The sequence below is a fragment of the Colobus angolensis genome, unplaced genomic scaffold (genome assembly GCF_000951035.1).
Source record: "Colobus angolensis palliatus isolate OR3802 unplaced genomic scaffold, Cang.pa_1.0 Scaffold34, whole genome shotgun sequence".
Classification (NCBI taxonomy): Eukaryota; Metazoa; Chordata; class Mammalia; order Primates; family Cercopithecidae; genus Colobus; species Colobus angolensis.
The window spans coordinates 104,354-125,011 of record NW_012116710.1 but is presented as its reverse complement, the minus strand read 5'-3'; the positions used below and the strand labels follow the sequence as shown (position 1 = coordinate 125,011).

General features: G+C 44.7%; 1 protein-coding gene and 1 long non-coding RNA gene across 2 annotated transcripts in view; one reads left to right on the top strand and one right to left on the bottom strand.

Moving 5' to 3' along the window:
• The window catches only part of LOC105519198 (SLIT-ROBO Rho GTPase-activating protein 3-like), a gene marked incomplete at its 3' end in the record, with an annotated part of 146,402 nt that overhangs the window by 36,707 nt on the left and 89,037 nt on the right, over window positions 1-20,658 (top strand). The window lies entirely within an intron of this gene.
• Window positions 18,211-20,170, bottom strand: LOC105519050. Its single transcript, XR_001002916.1, has 2 exons — window positions 19,666-20,170; window positions 18,211-18,935 (listed from the first exon to the last, which is right to left on the bottom strand). It is a non-coding gene; the product is annotated as an uncharacterized LOC105519050 (long non-coding RNA).

The following is a 20,658-nucleotide window of genomic DNA, read 5'->3' as shown; positions in this document are numbered from 1 at the left end:
CTTTCCTTTTCTTTTCTTTTCTTTCTTTCTGCCAGGATGGTCTTGATCTCCTGACCTTGTGATCTGCCTGCTTCAGCCTCCCAAAGTGCTGGGATTGCAGGCGTGAGCCACTGCTCCTGGCCCCAGCTTTCTTTCTTCATGGCAACTGGAGAGAGATGTCTTTCTAGGGAAGCCTGAGCTGATCTCAGCCCCTGTTCTTTGAGACATTAGCTATTACCACCTGACTTGGGAGCACCTCTTGGGGTTGGGAAACAATGACCGCCATCTACTCTGCACACATACACCTTTGTCTAGAGTTTAGGGGAGCTGGGACCAGTGTGGTTTATGGACTGTTATTAGCTGAACTCCTTCATCCTCTACTTGGGAGCAGCACAAACTCACACACAAAGTGACACTGAGGTTTCCACTGGAAAAGGAGACAATTAATTACTGAGCCTTGAGTCTTCATAAAAACGCTCCTTAAACTAGGTATACTTTTCTGTATACCTAGTTTTCTGTATTGCACTTCAACAAAAAGTTAAGAAAACACCACTTAAGTTTGTCAAACTGCCAGGGTCTGAGCTCAGAGAAATCAAGACAGGGCTGAGGCTGGGAGTGGTGGCTCACACCTGTAATCTCAGCACTTGGGGAGGCTGAGGTAGGAAAATCGCTTGAGGCCAGGAGTTGGAGACCAGCCAGGGCAACATAGTGAGACCTTATCTCTACAAAGAATAAAAAGATTAGCTGAGCATGTTGATGAGCACCTGTAGTCCCAGTTACTCAGGATAATGAGGTGAGAGGATGGCTTGAGCCCAGGAGGTTGAGGCTGCAAGGCTGCAGTGAGCTGTGATTGTGCCACTGCACTCCAGCCTGGGTGACAGAGCAAGAACTTATCTCAAAAAAAAAAAAAAAAGAAAGATGGGTCAGGCACATCCATCAGGCCTTCCTATTGTCTCTGCATCTTGATGGGATCCTCAGATCACTGGCCCATTTTTCAGCTTAACTAAGTAATCAGATTATTTTATCAGACTTTGAGGAATCCGTAAGAAACTGCGTTATAAACTGTGGTGTCCCTAGATACCACAAACACTGAGGTTCACACTGGGGGACACCCCTCTCTAGGGCCCTCTTTCTCCCCAGCTTCAAGGTGGTTGGGGAATAGAATTAGTCATCGCTTACTTGGGAAGCTTGGAATGAGAGAAAGACAGAATTGGGTGGTTTTCAGATGTTTTTTTCCAGGCTGCGGTGGAGCCGGGAGAATGAGAGATTCCATACATCTTGTGACCAGATGTGGTATCTGCAGCTGGAACTAGGCTGTATCAACAAAACAGAGTCAATTTTCAACTTTCCCTCTTTATGTACCTGTTTATTTTACTATTTACATTGTGTGTGTGTATCTTTCATTATAACAATAATGCCCACTTCTCCCCCCTCAGCATCTTACTAAGAAAATGTTCAAACGTGTAGCAAAAATACCTAATTAAGAAAATCAGACCTACTGGAAGGGAACCATAAAGAGAGTGAAAGTTTCTGAAAACCCTATCTTCTGGAGAGAACATTGTCATTACTTGTTTGTTATATAATCCTCCAGATTTTTTTGTTTTTAGTACGTACTAATGTATACTATTATGATTGCTTTAACAATTAGTTATTATTTATACTATTTTGCATCTTTAAAAAAATTTAACAATTTATCCCGGACACCTTTGCATGTGAGAATTTATTTATTTATTTATTTATTTTTCTGTGACAGAGTCTTGCTCTGTCGCCCAGGCTGGAGTGCAGTGACTCCATCTCAGCTCACTGCAACCACCACCTCTTGTGTTCAAGAGATTCTCCTGGCTCTGCTTCCCAAGTAGTTGGGACTACAGGCATGCGCCACCACCCCTGGCTAATTTTTTTGTGTGTTTTTAGTAGAGATGGGGTTTCACCATGTTGGCCAGGATGGTCTCCAGCTCCTGATCTCATGTGATCTGCCCGCCTCGGCCTCCCAAAGTGCTGGGATTATAGGTGTGAGTCACCGTGCCCAGCCCATCATGTGAGAATTTATTGATCTACATTATTCTATTTTTTAAAATTTTATTTTTAGAGACAGAGTCTCACTGTGTCACCTAGGCTGGAGTGCAGTGGTGTGATTATAGCTCACTGCAGTCTCGAATTCCTGGACTCCAAATGCTGGGATTATAGGCATGAGCCACCACACCTGGATATTCTATTTTTAAAAGTTGTTCTACTGAAATGTGAATTATGTACCACAAAATTCACCCATTTTAAGTGTACAGTTCATTGACTTTGGTAAATTTTCAGAATTGTGCAGCTAACACCATAGTCCAATTTTAGAACATCTCCACCCCTAAAAGATTCCTTCTGCTCATTTGCAGTCACTCCCTGTTCTCATCCTTATCTCTAGGCAACCACAGTCTATTTTCTGCCTCTATAGATTTGCCTTTTATGGGCATTGCATATAAATGGAATCATACAACGTCTGTTTTTGTGTGTGTGTGTGTGTGTGTCCAGCTTCTTTTAATGAGCATAATGTTTTTGAGGTTCATCTACATTGTAACGTAGATCCATACTTTGTTCCTTTTCATTGCTGACTAATATTCCATTTTAGGATATAGCACATTTGGTTTATAGAATATTTGTCAGTTGGTAGACATTTGGATTGTTTCCAGTTTTTGGCTGTTGTGAATAATGCTGCTGTTGACATTTATGTGCAAATCTCTGTGTGTACATAGACTTCATTCTTTTTAGTGCCTAGCTGGAGTTCCAATGTATGGCTCTACCATAATGCATTTAGCCAAACTCCATTGGTGGCAATTTACTTGGTTTTCAATTTTTTTGGGATGATATAAATAGTGCTTTATCAGACATCTTTGTACATAAATCTTTGTATATATGAGGGACTGTTTTTGAAGGATATATATTTGGAAGGGAAAGTTCTGAATCAACGGCTATAAACCTTTGAAATTTCAATAGCTAATATCAAAGTGGTCTTCTAAGAGAAGTTGCCCCTAATTTATACTGCCACTGTTCTCAACACACTTGCCAGTGTGGGCCGGAATTAATATTCTAATCTTGTAAGTGAAAAGTCTCTCATTGTCATTTGAATGGGAATGTCTCTCATTATTAAAAAGGTTATTGACCGTTTGTAAGTCCTTTTCTTAATTTTCTATTGGGTTGTTGATCTTTTCCTAAGGCTTTGATATAACTATATTTTAGAAAATTGGTTCTTTGCTTATAAAATGTACTGTGAATTTTTTTTATTCGTCAGTTTATCTTTTATTCTCCCAAAATTGTGTTCATGGCTGTTGTGCTGTACAGATGTTTTACGTTTTTAAGTAATCATGTGTGTTAGGAGAAAAACCCCTGTGAACATTTTACAGTATCACTTAGGTATTTATAATATCCCCAGAAGGAGGTGAGGAAGGTAAAATATTGGTGGGGAGAAACCTGAGGAATGTTATATGTGCTCCATCTACCAAACATCTGGATGATTAGGAGACATTTTTACCTCTTATTTAGTTATGTTTGTGTCCTATAAGCCCAGCCTCCAAGTATTAGTGCGAAATCTGAGAACTGAATCTGGATTTTTTTGGGGCCTCTTGCTGGTAATAACACTGACAGACACTATTAATTGAATGCATACTGTAGGCCATTTGTTCCAGTTAATCCTTGCAATAACGCTGGAGATAGGCAGTTATTTCCCCATGGAAAATGACACAGGGATTTGACAGCAATTTGCTCAAAATCATAGAGCAAATGCTGGAGGTGGGATTCAAACTCAGATTAGCCTGACACCCCAGCCCTGGGCTGAACTAGGACTCCCTTCATCCTCCCTTCCTGAAGCATTGAATGAGTTGGCCTAGCACTGACCAATAAGGGGATATTTCAACAGGGCTTTAGAAAAGGACACGATCCCCAGGAAGGTAAATGTATAGTGAGAAGGCCACTGACTTGAGCATGGCTGGCAAGATCTGTGGGTCCTAGTCTTACCTGCTGCCCAAACTCTTTTCTTGTAATAAGAGACAAGGCATGCGATTGCAACAGAGTCCGGGGAGTAAGAGTAGGAAAAGTGGATGGGTTCCTAAGACCTTTGTGGGTTTTCTGTTTGCTACGTGGCAGGAATTAGCTGACTCTTGGCAGTTGGATCTCAGTCTGGTGGAGAGACATCTGGGGCAGTGGGAGAAGAGAGGGGTTTCAGGCTCTAGCTCCAAAGTCAAAGTGGTTTCTAGATTCATATTGCTCTGCCTGGGATGTTTGGACACTGGGAGATGCCGTAGGGGTGTTGGCTAGACTGACTAGGACTGGAGATATGAAAGGCCTAGAAAGGTTATGGTCAAAACCCATAAACATCTTGGGGGTCTGGGAAAGGGTGGACATACTCTTGCTCATTCACTGCTTTCTCAGGAAGGCTACTGTGCCCAGTGCAAGTGTGGGAGGGGGGTGCACACAAAGATGAATGGTTTGCGGGGCCTGCACTCAAAGGACTCACAGTCTGGATAGGGAGATGGGATCTATTCAGATGTTGCTGGAAGTAAGGTCGAAGTGATAACACAAGAGCTTCAGGTAACAGAGCAGAAGGAGCTCAGACTCTGCAATGAGATAGGCCTGGCCTTGAATTATGTTCCATAAGAGCAACAACAACAATATCCCTCGTGTGTTGCATAGTGTGGTAGACACAGAGTTCCCTCACCAGGATTGAAGGACATATATATCCCCAGGTCCAGGGATTTATTGTGAGATGATAGCTCTCAGCTGCCTGCCCTCTTGGAAAACTGCTTCTGCTGAAGAGAGCTGCCTCACCCAATGGGATCACATCCCCTTCCCAAAGGCCCAGCTACCTCACCTCAACCTGGGACAACTGCAAAGGGCCAACCTCAGCTTCAGTGCTTCCCCGTGGAATCTGCTGAGGCCTTCAGTGGCCCTGTGCTGTGGCCTGATGTCTCACTCGGCTCAATCCTTCTTCCTTCTCCTCCCTCCCGCAGGTTTTGAAACTAACAACAGACCCTAGCACACTTCCTGTATGGTAGTCTGCATCCCCGAGTTTGCTTTCCAAGGAGCCCAATCTACAATACATAGATGATCATGATAGACCTCTGAGTTGGGATTACTTGCTTGATCTTACAGCTAAAGCACTTGAGATTTAGGACTCAATAGCTTGCCCAGAGTCAGCAGATAGCAGATCTCAGGTTCAACCCAAATCTAGTTATTCCCAAAGCACTCTCTTTCTATATTGCCACTGTCTAGGTGTGTGACTCTAAACAGTAGAAACAATGGGGTTATAAAATCGGCTTGCAGGAACAGAACTCAAAGTTCATTTGGTTGCAGCTCCTGTTCTTTAATCTCTGGATCTGAGTTTCCTCCTCTGTAAAACAGGGACAATAGTACTTAAAGCAAGGTGTTATGAGGATGGGGTGCCCAACTCATCCTGATTTGCCTGGAACTTTCCCAATTTCCCCACTGAAAACCTTATATCCTAGGAACCCCCTCCATCCCTGAGCCTTGATGGTGGCTCACCCTATGTGAGGATCAACTTCAGTTGATTCATTGAGTCATTCATTCATTAAATCTTTATTGAGCATCTACTATGTGCCAGATGCCATTTTAGGGTCTAGGGATACTGTATGAACAAAGCAAAGTCCCTGCCCTCCTGTAGTTACCTCAGGAGTGGGAGGCAGACTGTCATGAAATAGACAAATGAGGACATACTATGATGTTAAGCACTGATAGGTGTGATGAAGGAGATCGAAGAGAGTAGGAGGATGCAGGGTGCTCGGCTGGACGCTGGAGAGAATGTCCTGTTTTAGGGAGAGGGGACAAAGGAGGCCTCTGGGGTGAGGGGATCTTTGTGTTAAGACCTGAATGAAGGGTGAGCTGGCCATGCAGATCTCAGTGGAAGTGAGGTGGGAGAAACAGCATGTGCCATGCCCCTGGGCATTTTTAGCAGGTTTAAGAAAGATTCAGGAGGCTGCTGTGGCAGGAGCACTATCAGCCAAGGGAGATAAATAGAAGATGAGGTCAGAGAGGCATCAAGGGGCCATAACCATGCAGGACAGTGGCACAGTCAGGGGGATTTGTTACTGTTGTGCTGAGAATAGATCATGAGTCTATTTGAGGATCAGAGAAGTTTCATGGGGGAAGCCATATTGAAAACACGGGCTTGGGAATCAGACTCCCTGAGCTTCCACACCCGTCAGCTGTGGAACCATGAATTATTCGCTTACTGTGTTTAAGCCTTGGCTTCCTCAGTAGTAAAGCAGGGATAATACAGTACCTATTTTATGGAGTAGGTTTGTTGTGAGGGTGAAATGCAATAATGCACGTAGAGGTTAGCACAGAGCCTGCTTTTTTTTTTTTTAAAACAGCTTTTCATTGTGATAAAATTTACTTCATTTTTAATATTTATTTACAATATACTGAAGATAAAATGTACAGTTTTCGCCATTTTTAAGTGTATGTTCAGTGGGATTGAGTTTGTTCACGTTGTTGTATAACCATCACCACTGTTCATCTCAGAACTTTTTCATCTTCCCCAAATGAAACTCTGCACCCATTAAATACTAGCTCCCCTTCTCCTCTACAACCCCCTAGCAACTCCTATTCTACTTCTCTCTCTATGAATCTGACTACTCTGGGTACCCTGTATGAGTAGAATCATACAGTGTTTGACCTTTTGTGACTTGTTTATTTCACTTGCATAATGTCCTCAAGGTTCATTCACATTACAGAATGTGTCAGAATTTCCTTTCCTTTTTAAAGCTGAATACTATCCTATTGTGTGGATAGACCACATTTGTTTATTTATCTCTGATGGGCATTTGGGTTGCTTCCATCTCTTGGCTATCTGTATAATAATAATGCACCTGCATTTTGTAAGCACTGACTGGACTTACTTTTGCCATAGTTTTTATCCTGGTTTGCTCGAGCACAGGGAAATGATAGGCACATAGGACCAGGAGGCAGGAGATGTAGGTTCTAGATGTGAGTGGGGCTGACTCATTTATTGAGTCTCAGCTGTGTCCTCTGTGAAATGGTGATGCAAATGCTTGCTTCAGGAGGCTTGTTTTAAAGACCAGTTAGATATACTCTGCAAACGTGATAGTTGTACCTTCCAACATGGTAGCCACCAAGCCACATGTGGCTGTTGAGCATTTGAAATGTGGTTTGTCCCATGTGAGACGTGCTGCAAGGGCAAAATCCATGACGGACTCTGAGAACTTAATACAAATAAAAAGAATAGAAAATACCTTGTTAATAATTTTTTATATTGATTACACATTAAAGTAATAGTATTTTGGATATGTTGTATTAAAGGAAATATATCTTAACATTAATTATACCCCTTTTTAATTTTTTAATGTGGCTACTAGAAAATTTAAAATTACACTTGTGGCTTTGTGTTTTGATTGGACAGCGCTGGTGTAGAGTTCACTGCGCATTTTGGAATCATAATCAGCAACTTTCTGGGTGCCCCTCCCTGGGTCTGGGATCTGAAGGGAGATTCTCTCTCCCAGAGCTCCAGGCTGACAACTGATTTACATCACCAAGGTGCTGTAGTCTAAATGGTGATCAATGTTTATGGTCCATGGAAGCTTAAACAAGCCAAGAGTAGAATAGGCCTGGGCATTGCTGCCAGTAACGTCCAGCCTTTAACGTGCAGTTCTTGGCTGCCTCCACAAAGGGCAGTTTTCAGCGTCACCGCTCTGCTGGGATTTGTGATTTAGCTCCGTGCTCCCCAGCGACAATAGATTTCTTCATTTCAAAGCCTAACTCCTACGAAGGCTGGGGCTGGGGGTGGGGAGGGCCTGCGATCGCCTGGCTTAGGCCTTCTGTGTATGGCTAATTGTATTACCACAGTTTCTTTAGGGAAAAATCATGCATTCACTTAGGACTTAAAAAAAAAAAAAAAAGACCTTAGGGAGAGTTGGTACCTCCTTTGGGTGTAGAATGTTTTCCCCCTCTGGGGCAGAGGAGAAAAGAATTTCTATTTTGCGGCTGGGAGAAAGCTGTTGTGTACACAGCTCCCAACCGATAAGATCTGCAGGGAGCGGAGACAGCCAGTGTTTGTCACAGAAACAGAGATCAGTTCAGAGCCCAAGGCCGTGGAGGCAAAGGCATGTCTAGCCCAGGCCCAGGAGTGAGCGGGGTGGCAGTCAGGGAGGCCTGAGAAGTGGCCTGGTGACCTCTGAACTCTCTCCGTGCTCTGTCAATGCCACGACTTCCTGGCTAAGGCTCTGTCCGGGGCTGTGTGCCCAGAGCTGTGTGTCCAGGCCGTGAGGCTGTCACTGCTGTGGCCTTTCTGGCAGGCCCTCTGCCTTCTCCAGCTTTTCTGAGGGTCACACAGGGCCCTACTCCCTTGGAATTTTGTCACAAGAAATATTCTAACTTGGGGTCTAAGTAGTTTCCAAGATGGGTTCCTGGTGTTTGATGGTTTCATTCATTCACTTCTGAGGTGTTGGTCCCTGAATAATGGAAGCCACAGGGCTGGGAGTGGTGGTGGTGGAGACGAGCCCTTCCTAGGGTGTCAGACTGTAGCAGTAAGATCTACATCCTGCTCTCATGTTTTGGTGGGGCATGGGGGATTGGGACAGAGATGCTGGCTTAGCAGGCCAAAGACCAGGCCCCATCAGTGGGTGAACCACTTAGGGCAGGGAAAATGGTTCCTGCCCTGCCTACTCTACAAGGTTGTTATGAGGATCAAATGAAATCCTAGGTATGAAAGCCATTTGCACATTGTAAAGGGCTGTGTGAACACAGTATTACCTTTGCTTTTTCTGTAGCACCTAGCTTTATTACTTAGTTTGTTCCCAAATATTTTTGAACCTTTACTATGTTCCGGGTTCTGAGGTGGGCACAGGGGCATACAATATTGAATAAACACATTCCATCCCCTTATAGCTCATGGACCAATATAACGGAAAGACAAAAAGCAGGCAATTGCGATTTAGGGGGTAGCAGCTGCAGTAAGGGTGTGGGCAGAGGGTGCAGGAGCACAGAAGAGTTCTCGATCTCACCTTTGAGGGCTGTGGAGGGTTTCCTGGAGGAAGTGACATCTAGGGTAGGGTCTGAGGGATGGAAACAAACATGTGGTCGATTCTCAGTTAATATTTGATAAATGAACAAGATAGTTTTAAATGGCTGTGAACTGTCAGGATAATTGCCCCAGTGCTTAGTTATCAATTTATAGATAGGAAATTGATTCAGAGAGGTTAAGTGGTTTCCCAGGGTGCCCACACCTAAGTGGCACTAGAACCCAAGTTCAAGGTTCAGGGTGATTCTCCTGAGCTTGGGAGAGGGGGTGATTGTTTTGGTTATAGTGACAAGCTGTAGCTGCGGAGACATAGCTGGTGGGGGCATGGGATATGGTGCCCTCCAGTTTGAAGTGGACAGAAATGTCTTTATGAGACTGGGTTCCTGAGAAACAGGCTGGGAGTCAGAGACTTGCGTGCAGCAGGTTCACTGAGGATTGCTCTCGGGATCGGTGTCTATGGAGGAAGGCAGAGGAGAAGCTGAACTGGGCTGCTGTCACTTCGAAAGCCTCAGCTGATCCCACAAGGGTTGCTGAAGCTGGGGTGACCTTTGGAGTTGGCCCAACTTGGGGGGAAGTGGCTGAATTTTATGCCCTCCCATCAACCAGTCACTGTAGTTGGTTTTCCCACAAAAGGAAAGGAAGGCAGCTTACTTCAGCCTATAGAGCAAGTTCTGGAGAGCTCTGCTGGGAGCTGTCAGCCACCCACACTGTGGGCAGCTGGGGGAATGGTCCTGCCCTCCTGGCATGGGGCATAGACTGCAGCAGGGACAACACTAGAGGCCTCGACTGCGAGGCAGAGAGTCCCAGGCCTGTGGGAGATTCAGGCCCAGCATTAGCTGGGGGGTTCCCACAGAGTGGACAGAGGGTTTCCAGGGGGTGAGCAGAGATGTGGCAGGAATCCAGGAGAGGGCTCAAGGTTGGGGCAGACAGGCAGTTTCCATGTGGAGGTCTGTGCCTCAGCAGGGGAACTTCTGCTCCAGACAAGAGTTCACCATTAGAGCGCGGGTCTTTGCTAGAGCAGGGCAGGCTAGTGAACATCAGAGTGGTATCCTGTGCAGGAGCTGCCCCAGGAAGGTTTTCAGCTCCCTGGAGTTGGGGCTCAGAGGCTGATGAAGGCTTAGCTTGGTGTCTGGATAGGCTGTGTCTTGGGAGGGGGCTGGGCTTTCAGCTGGTCCAGCTGTGGGGACAGAAGAGGCCAAGGCTGGCAGATAACATGGGCACTGATACCACTCTTCCTTCATCAGTCCAACTGCCTCAAGGGCGAGCTAATTTGGCTGCTGCTCCCGCCATAGCTGTTTCTATGGATACATTTCAAGCCTCAGTCTGGTCATCTTCAAAAGCATCAAAGGCAGCAAACCCCATCCATGCATAATCTTTTGTTATAGCCCCACAAATAGCCTTTGTTATAACCCTTCCCCCGCCTCCCTCCCCCGCATCCTCCAAACCAAAGAAACCGGCTTCACTGTGGCACAGTCCTCTAGCAAAAGAAGCATTCGACTTTTTCTGGAAGTTGGAAGACCTGAGTTTGAAGCCCATCCTTGCCATTTGTAAAATGCAAATAGTAACACCCAAGGCACAGAGTTGTTGTAAGGATTCAATGGGATTCATGAATCTGAAAATGCATAGCACATTGCCTGGCCCATGGTGGGTCTTCATGCAATGTTGGTGTCTTTCCTTTCTCTTTGTTTATCAGTTGGGCAACTTAAGAATTACATCCCTCCGGTAGCACTCAAGGCTCTGTACCATGTCTCCTTGAATGTTACATGCACTTGATACAGAAGAAGCTCTCCTTGATGTCAGTGTACTCTCCCTGATGGCAAACACCAAGTCCCATGATTGGAGCCTCACAGGGTGTCTCTTGACTGTTCTTTCTGCTGACTCCCTAGTTAGGAAGGAACCAGTTATAGGGTCCTGAAGGCAAGTGGGCTGGTCTTTTTCTCCCTTGTCAAGGCCAGGCCTTTGCTGGGAGCAGGCAGAGAGGCACACAGGCCAGGGATGCTCCTTGCCTCTGGAGAGTCTGTTCCAGCAGATGGCTCTGCTGCAGCTCTGCTTAGGGGGTTAATGGATACCAGATGTCTCGTCAGGCAAGTTTTCATTTTCTCCTGGAACCACTTAATTTGGCTGAACATCTGCCTTGGCTTCCAGGCTTTTCTATCACCTGAGCTTCAACACTGGGTCAGTGGCCAGTGGATGTCGGTGGAGCTTACAGTCCCTTTTCCTCAACTGGGGTCTTGGGGGCTGGGGGTGCCAGCCTGATTTGTGGGTTAAAGGTGGTGGTTGAGAGGGCAAGAGTGGGGCATGGTTGGCTTCCATCATTGTCCTTCTTGTCTGGTCTGTTGTCACCGAGCCTTCCTATTGGAAAACCAATATTAAGCCAACAAAATGGTATGTACCTGATTGGGGAATATATCCATCTGGACCAGGATTGGCTGATTGTCAAGAGCAGAGGGAGGCCTATGGAATTGGCTTGAGGGAGGTGCCAATATGCTGACCCTCCTCTGCTCCAGGGCCTCCCTCGGTGCATTTCCAAACCATTGGCAGCTGATCCTCTCTGGGTAGTCGTGACTTGAGTTTTGTTTGGAAAGTGTCATTCTGTTACTGGTACCGCTGATTTTTAAATGAGAGTGTGTGTCAGCCTGGCCTAAGGACCTTTAGTAAGCTGTAGATTGCTGGGCCCCACCATGGGATTCAATACGTCTATGGTGGAGCCCGGGAATCTGCATTTGAAGCAGGCACCCCAGGTAATATGGATGTACGTAGTCTTTGGACTGCGCAGAACAGTATTGCCTGGAACCCTGTCTCTTTGGGATCTGGAAATTTCTTCTGCTTTCTATCCCAGGGAGGCATACACGCATTCATGGTCTTCCTTCTTTGCCTGGGAAACTACTCATCCAGTAAGACTCAGGTCAAAAGTGGCTTCAGCTCTGAGACCTTTTCAGTCCATGCCTTTTTGGGGGCAGAATTACTTGCTTTCTCCTTATTGCTTTTATAACATTTTTAAGGTACTTTTATAGGATGGCACTATTCACATTTACTATGGTTTTCTGTGTGTTCCTTTTTGTCTGGGAGCTTGTCTTTTTCATCTTTCTATTTGTCCTAGAATATAGCAAAATAGCATGTCACAGGCACCAACAAATACATATTGAGTGAATGAAAGAATCCTTGTCCAACCCCCTACATATTAATAACATATTCTTACAGTATGTAGGATCTTTCAAAAGTTTATTCAAATGAGACAATTTTAGTTTTGATAATATAGCTTATTTATCTTAAAAACAAAGTATATTGGTGACATTTAAAGGACACATACTTTTTCTTTTTACAACTCATGGTACTAGTCCTCACAGGACACAGTTTACCTTCTTCTTGGCTGTAGCTATTCTCCCCTCCAAGCACACAAGCGATGCCTTGCATACAGCCACCATATTGTCAGCCTCTCCTTTAATCAACTTGCATTTAAATGCCGTTTTCCTGGTTACTAGCCAACCTACAGCCTGATAGTGTGTCTTGCAATTCATAAGGCCTTTCTGAAGGCTTGATTTTTTTTCTTAAGCATTTATACTGGTTTTTCATTTCTTTTTTTGTCATTGTTCCTTTATTTAAGAGTTCAATGGTGTCTGTCTCAATGGCAGATTTCCAGGGGACAGAGACCAAGTGTTTGTAAATCTTTTGGGATGGGGCTTGGCATGTCAAGTAAGAATGGATAATTGTGGAGTGCTCATATAGTTTATAAAGCACTTTCCCATCAGCCATGCTTTGAGTTAGAGAATACAATTGCTTCCCCTGTAGGGACTCAATAACTAGGAAGAGACACGGCCAAACTTTGAATGTAGTTCTTTAAATCCTGTGCTCTTGAAAATGATCATTGCAGCACTATTTATAATAAAAAAACAAACAAAAGCAGAACCTATATAATAATGTTACAACTCTTTGATGGAATATTATACAACTATTAGAAATGAGGCCTCTGGAGGTGGTGGAGCCACATGGAAGGTATTGTCATGGCAGCCATATAAAGTCAACAAAGAAAAAAACAAAGGACATTGGAAACCATTTGATTGGCGGTGGGAGGTAAAATGCCATGGCTTAAAAAAAAATCTCAAATCAGTGTTGCTAGCACATTGGTGTGATTGAAAAACGGGAACACAAAACCGAACCCTCCACTCGCATTTCTGCCAGTATGCATTTGCATTTATGAATGCTTCTGAGGTGCTGATGAAGGGAGAACAACTTTCAGCTGGAGCAGAGAGGTAGCGCGTGTGAGTCGCGGGAGTGTGGTCTGATGCAGATGATTAAGCCCGTTGCAAATGCAGAATTAAGTAACTCTGATAACGGAGCCCTTGAGCATCCTTCTTGGAGATTAAACCTTTCAGGCTTTTAGCAGCGGAGAGGTGCTGGGGATTGGAGATAGCTGGCTTAAAAAGGATGGGAAGGGGGGGCAGATATTGGATGGGGACAGGAAGGAAAATGCACCACATTCAGGTCAGGATTCTGTTCTGAAATTGGCTGTCGCTGCGAGAAGTGCTGGAAAATGTCTCATTATCTGGAGAGAGAGGACAGTGTGTCTGCTTGCTGCCCGTCTTTTCTTGCTTGTCTTTCTACAGGCTGGGGTTTTGATTTTCTGTGCTGGCCTATTCCTCCAGTTTGTATATGAGTTTTCATTCTTGTTTGGTGCCTGAACCTGTTTTACATGTGAATGCCCTTTAGAAGAAAGGGCAGTCATTGCCTCGTTTGCTGGGGAAAGAAAGGACGAGGCCTCTGGGCCCTGCAACCTCTTCATTGCACCTATTGACCTATTCATCCCGTGCATATATAGTGTGCACCTTTCCTATACTAAACACAATGCCAGGTGCTGGGAGTAGACAGATAGTCTTTGCCTTCTTGGAGCTTAACAATTAAACAGTGGTTGCTCAGGACTGGATACATAATATGCAGGGCTCTGTACAAATGAAAAGGTAAAGCCCCTTTTCAAAAATTAAGAGTTTCAAGACAGTGCTAGCAGAGCACCAAACCAAGCACTGGCTACTGAATGCTAGGTAGATTGTAAGCCCAGGAAGCTGGCCCTGTGGTTTCTTCAGGGAACCTTGTGTAAGGAGAGGGAGTTATTCCTTCCTTGTTACCCCAATCTTCCTTATCACTGCATGTGGGAATTGAATAGCCTCTGAAGAAGAAGGTATCTTCCTTGACTCAGTGGGCCTATGTAGAGAAATAATAAAACACAGATAAAAGGCAAGACAAATATTAAATAAATACTGGTTGCCTGAGACATGTAGCTAAGGCCATGTAGACATATAAAGAAAGTTCAACTTTTTCGGAAACATCTGAACATAAATCAGATGTGATGACAGAAAGCCTTGTCATCCAATGTCTTGTCCCATGGAGCAAATAGGCTGTGACCAGTCTAATTGATACAGACTTGAAAGACAGTCTCTCTAGAAAGGCCTGTGCCCTGTATGATAACACAGTTTGCCAGTTTCTATAAAGCAACAGACAACCTACCTGGAAGTCATAATAAAATGAAGAGTAACTACAATAGGATGGTTTTTGTATTTCCCTGGAATATTATTTTTAAGAAAGAGATTCTACCTAAATTGGGTAATTTGACAAATAAGTTTTGGAAAGGTTCATATTCTATTCCCTCTTGGAGACAGACAATTCATATTAGAGTCCCATGGCTGTGAAGGAAGCCCCTTAAGCTTTTAACACAATGTTATTTGATTATGACACCTCTTTTAGAAAGTAATAACTAATAACAATGTAGTTAGGGAACAGGGATTCTGAAGCATCTGCTTTGGAAAATGCCCAAGTATCTGCTTTGGAAAATGCCAGATGCTTTGGAAAAACTTCTAAGATGCATGATCTGGGATCACAGGATCTGGGTTTCAGAGCCACTCACAACTATGGGCAAGTTACATGGTCTTCTGGAGTCTGTTACCCAATCTGTTAAATAATAATACCCACATGACACAGTTGTGTGGTTTAAATGAGACACTACAAAATGAGAAGAAACATTTTGCAAACTATGAAGCTGTAAAATGTTTAGTGATTGTTAAACTGATATTGAAATAAACAGGAACTATTATCTCTGTTTGAAAGTAGATAAACTGAGACCTGGAGTGATTAAGAAAGGAGGCTGGAGTTCCATAGCCATTTCGTGGCAGAACCAATCTCCCAATTCACAGTTCTCAGCAGGATGACTTTTAAACCATCTTTGCTTGTAGATTTTAGTTTGGAAAACAGGCCACCTCTTTGACAGGCATGTCCTGTGGAACAGCTAGAGGCAGAGACTGGCATCAAAATGCCAACTTTTCTTTCCTTTCTAGCATTGACATCTGATGTTAGCAGAATGATGAATTCAGGGGTGACAGATTTCTAGAGGATTTGTGTCCTCTTTAGGCCAGTACACGCTGTCATCTATATGAATCCCTTTTCTACCCTGAAAACCATCACTGAGGCTGATTTAAAAGGGAAGGTGGCTTTTCTTGTCATGAGTGGAAAAGAACCTGGTATGTTCTCTGTTGCGCATCTTTGAATGGGGAGGACGAAAACTTTGGAGAGGTGTGTTTTAGAAAAGAATATGTTGTTTTTCTTCCTTCTTTAAAATGGAAATCGTACCAGAGTGGAAAATGTAGAAAATGGGAATTAGAAGACCTGGATTTTAATCCTATTTCTGCACCTAACTGGCTGCCTGACCTTTGGCTGTTCCCTTACTCTATCTGGGTGAAAGTTTGCTATCTTAAAATAAGAGTATTGGACTAGTTTGCAAAATTTAGGGTTTTTTTGTGTCTTATCTTTGCAATTTTCCATGTTTATGTCATCACCTTTATTATTTTCTGCATATTTTTCTTTAAACTGATCCATCTATTCTGTACAAATTGTTTTGGAGGGAGACATTATAAACTTCTGCAAATAAAATTCAGCATCGATGCTGTATATTGGAGGTAACTCTAAGACAAAAGATAGGATGGTTCAGAGGGTACATTTTTTTGTCATGTATATTTTGTCTCAATTAAAAAATTAAAAACAAAGAAAAGCAAAAATAAGAGCAAAGAAAACATAAAACACAACTATTAAAATAAATATACTGTATTTACTCTTTTACAACTCAAAGCTTTCATCCGTCAGTGGCAGTAAGTGATCCGAAGACGACCTTCTGGCTCCAAAGGTTTTGGTACAGATGATGTTTCTAGTGCAAACTGGGACACCATACTGCCCCTGCCAGAGAGCCACACATCTTTCTTAATCACACCGTAGCCATGGAAACGCCCCCTCCTCCAACTTTGGCAGTCCTTAATGGGTGGTCCCCAGGGCTCATGGCTTGTCTCTAGGAAAACCCTGCCCCGCCTGGCAGACGGACTGGTCAAATGCATGATTGTTGGTTTCACCTGGATTAAACTGCGCTGTCCATCTGGAAGGTTCCTGGCTTTCATTTCCAAATCAAAATCCTACCCACTCTTTGGATCCCACCTCCTGCAGAAAGCTTGCTGGGATTCCTCCAAAGCCACAACGATCTTTTCTACTTTCTCCCTAAATTTTCACTCTGTACAAGTATTTTCTATTGGGTTCTTTTCTTTTTTATTGTTTTTTTGGAGACAGGGTCTTGCTCTCTCACCCAGGTTGGAGTGCAGTGGTGTGATCATGGCTCACTGTAGCCTCAAACTCTTGGGCCCAAGTAATCCTCCTGTCTCAGCCTCACGATTAGCCAGGACTACAGGCGCACACCAGCACTCCTGGCTAATTTTTTAATTTTTTTGTAGAGATGGGGTCTTGCTGAGTTGCCCAGGCTGGTCTTAAATTCCTGGGCTCAACACCAACATGGCACAAGTATACATATGTAACAAACCTGCACATTGTGCATGTGTACCCTAGAACTTAAAAAAAAAAAAAAAATTCCTGGGCTCAAGTGATCCTCCCACCTTGACCTTCCAAACTGCTGGGATTACAGGTGTGAGCCACTGTGCATGGCTTAGGTTGAGTTTTTTAAAAATACAGCCTGAGACGGGGCCTTGGGTGCATGCTGTTTATTGGTGTGCCTTTCTGGAAATACCTGTAAGAACGTGGCAACAGAAGGATAGGGGAGGGGGAGGAGCTGAGGGAGGAAGTGGCTCCAGGTAAGCCTAGTCTGGGTCTGATCCATGGGAGCTCTGGTATGAATCACACCACCACAAGTTGTTCCTCACCCCTAGATGAGATGAACAGCCAGCTTTTTGCATCCTCATGTCATTAGTCACTGGCCTCAGGCTGGCAGGGAGGGAGTGGGGGTAAACCAGTGTTGTGTTGGACCTGGCCCTTACGAGCTTGTGGTGGTCAAGTTTTTAGGAATGTTGTGAGCCACTGTTAACAATTAAATCATATAAAGTTATAATTAAGTAAATAATGCTAAAACAATGGAAATACATATTCAAAAGTCATCACTTCCTAAGTATTTTACTACAGTTTTAAAGATCTGTGCACTTGCAGTTATTGTTGGGTATTGGATCTTTATGGTGGAAATACTATGTGATGGAGAGCTATGTGCATCTCTTCACAACTCCACCTTCAGTGATGTCTTGCTGGGAGCTTGGAGTCGGCCATAATGGGAATATTTACACCAGGGAAAGTGGCAAATACTCAAGCCAGGGCTCCCCCTACCCCATCAGAAAGTGGCTGCTAAACATTTGCCAACACAGCACTGGATGTCATCTCCCTCATCAGCTGGGTGTGGAGGTGGCAATTCTCCAGAGGACAGGGCAGCTGTGAGCCACTGACAGCCGCCACTCAAAGCAGCCAAGGGATGGTACATGGCCTGGGAATGGGGATCTGGACAGGGCACAGAGTTTTCTATGGCAAGTTATTTGAAATTTTATTTATGTCCTGACTTGCGGCGTCCTGTCATTAGGTTTTTATACGTTTCTTTGGAGAGGAAAGAACAATAGAAGCCTGGAGCCCTGGGTTCTAGTGTTGACTTTGACACTGTCTTGCTGTGTGACTTTGGGAGAAGGTCACTTTACATCTCTGTTTTCTCGCCCATGAAAATAGTGGATCAGATGACCTCTCAGGAGGCTTTCAGCCCTGCACAGCCTCAGACTATGTGATCCTCTCAGCCGTTCCCAGCTGTGTTAGGAGCGTGAGTACAGAAACCATGTCTCACTGTATTACCTGCACAATCCAGCACGTGAAACTTTCCTCCTTGATCTCCAGACTTAGAGACCCAGTCGTAAAAACAGATAACATTTATTGAGCACCTACTGAATAGAAGACATTTTAGATCTTAGCTCATCTAATCCGTATATCAACCTTATGACATAGATTTTTTTTTTCTATTTTACAGATGAGAAAATTGAGGTTCAGCAATATGAAATTACTTGTCCAGTCACACAGCTAGTAAATGGCCCATTTGGATTCCAGCCCCAGTTGGCTTGTGCTTTCAACCATTTTCCACATTATCCTATTGGAAAAGGATTTAGAAGAGGCTCTTGCTACATCAGGGTCTCCATTTGGGATCTAGAGATTGCTTGGTTTAATCCCCGCTTCCACCTATTCTCTGTCTTGCTCAGTCTCAGTTCTCTTTCTTCTGGGTAGAATGGGTTGTAAGCCCCTTTGCAACTCAGGCCTTTGTAACTGTTGAATAGGCAAATGAAGGAGGAAGGCTCTGAGGATGGAAGCCAGCTGCGCACTTGGCTGATGGTCTGGGATGCACAGAGGTGGGATGGGGCGGGTGAGCAATGGAAGGCTGCTAATGAGCGTTTCCCAGTGATGCCTCCGAGGGCGGCTGCAGCCTCTGTGCTGCTGTTTGGGGTTGTTGTAGCCATCACAGCACAGCCAGGATTTGCCCTTAGGCTTAGTGACAGGTTGGATCACCTTCACTCAAAAGGCCTGGCCACTCTTTGCAATGTCTAGTCTGTGGTGTGGATGACAGCAGCTGACATGGACTCCTTACCACCTGGAAATGCATAAAGTGCAGTTTAGCCCCAGACTGAGGGGAGACATTCTGTGCAGCCCCCAGAGCCTTTGTTTCTCATGATTTCATTCAACCCTGCCCCCAACCCCCACCAGCGTCACAGGGATCTTAGTCCCACCTCCCCAGGGTCTGGCCCAGGACCCCCCTCCCCCTACCAGAACTTGGTGTTTGAAACCTCCTCGCATAGCTGTGATTTATTTAGGCCTCTGCCACCCACCTGGGCACCTCCTCTGCCTGGCTCCCCATTTCACAGAAGGTGCTGATGCCTTTCTTGTGATTCTGCCAGCAGAGAAATTGAGGTCAGGGAGATTGGCCAAGCACACTTTTCAGTGGCTTTTAAGGAGGAGCGATCAGTTAGTGATCACTGTGGGCAGAGGGCTAAGGGGATGGCTTCAAGGAGAGAAAAAAGAGCAATTGGATGGTTCCTGAATTGTAGAAATGAACACAGTGAAAGTACCAGACTGGGCTTGGGGATCAGAACCTCCCTTAAGCCCCTGAACATCAGCTTCCCCACTCAGGATTTCTCACTTAATGACTGACTCCATCATGCCTCCAGTTGCCCAGGCCCAGAAATCTGGGAGTCGTCCTTGACTTGTCTTCCTCACCCCACAGTCTAATTGGCTGGCAAGTCTTGTTGCATCTGTTTTCTGGCTCTTGAGTTTAGTCCTTTGCTGTGGCCACTGCCCACTACCAAGGGCCCATCAGCTCTTACCTGGACTGGTTCAGCCATCTCTTTCCAGGCCTTGGTCTCCCTGCTTCATCTCTGCTCACTCAGCTCCCCCATCCATTCCCCTCTGTAGTTGGCAGTGTCTTTTAGAGGTGTACATTTGGCCTTATCATGTCAGCTCCAGGTTAGAGCCTGGAGTTACTGTAACGATTACCTCCAGGGCGAACTTCAGACTCATTAGCCTTCCAGGAAAAGCAGCTCTTCTTGCCCTGCTCCTGTTTGACTCTCTGTGATGGGGATCCCAAAACTACCTTAGGTTTGATGATTCACTTGAGGGACTCACAAAAATTAGAAAAGCTGTTATACTCACGGTTATGGTTCACTGCAGCAAAAGGAGACAGATTTAAATCATCCAAGAAAAAAGGTGCATAGGTCGGAGTCCAGAAAGACACCAGGCATAAATTTCCAGTTGTCCTCTCCCAGGGGAGTCACTTGGATAGCACTGAACTCTGCCAGCAATGATGTGTGACAAAACATAGCCGGGAAACCCAACTGCCCCTTGGTGTCCAGGGTTTTTGTTGGGAGAAGGGAATCAGTCACCGAGGTATGAGTCACCCATGTGATTGACCTTGGCTACTCAGTCTCTATGCAACCCCTGCACCCCTGGAGTCAAACCGATACAGCATGGGCTGGGACTCCAGGTAAACAAAAATAGGCCTTTATCATGAATGACACTGTTAGCATAAACTATGTGGGGTGGCCCAAAGCCCCGGTGATACAAAGATACTCTATTCCATCAGGCATGATATTCCAAGGGCTCAGAGGTTATTGCCTGGGGGCTGGTCAAGGGCTAGTTATTTCTTTGGAAGGTGCAGTTTGAGGACCCCAAGCCAGTGGATTCAACCCTTAATTGCATACCTCACATCCATGATTCTCTCCAGTATTAGGTCATTCTTGCATTGCTATAAAGGATACCTGAGACTGGATGATTTATAAAGAAAAGAGATTTAATTGGCTTGCGATTCTGCAGGCTTTATA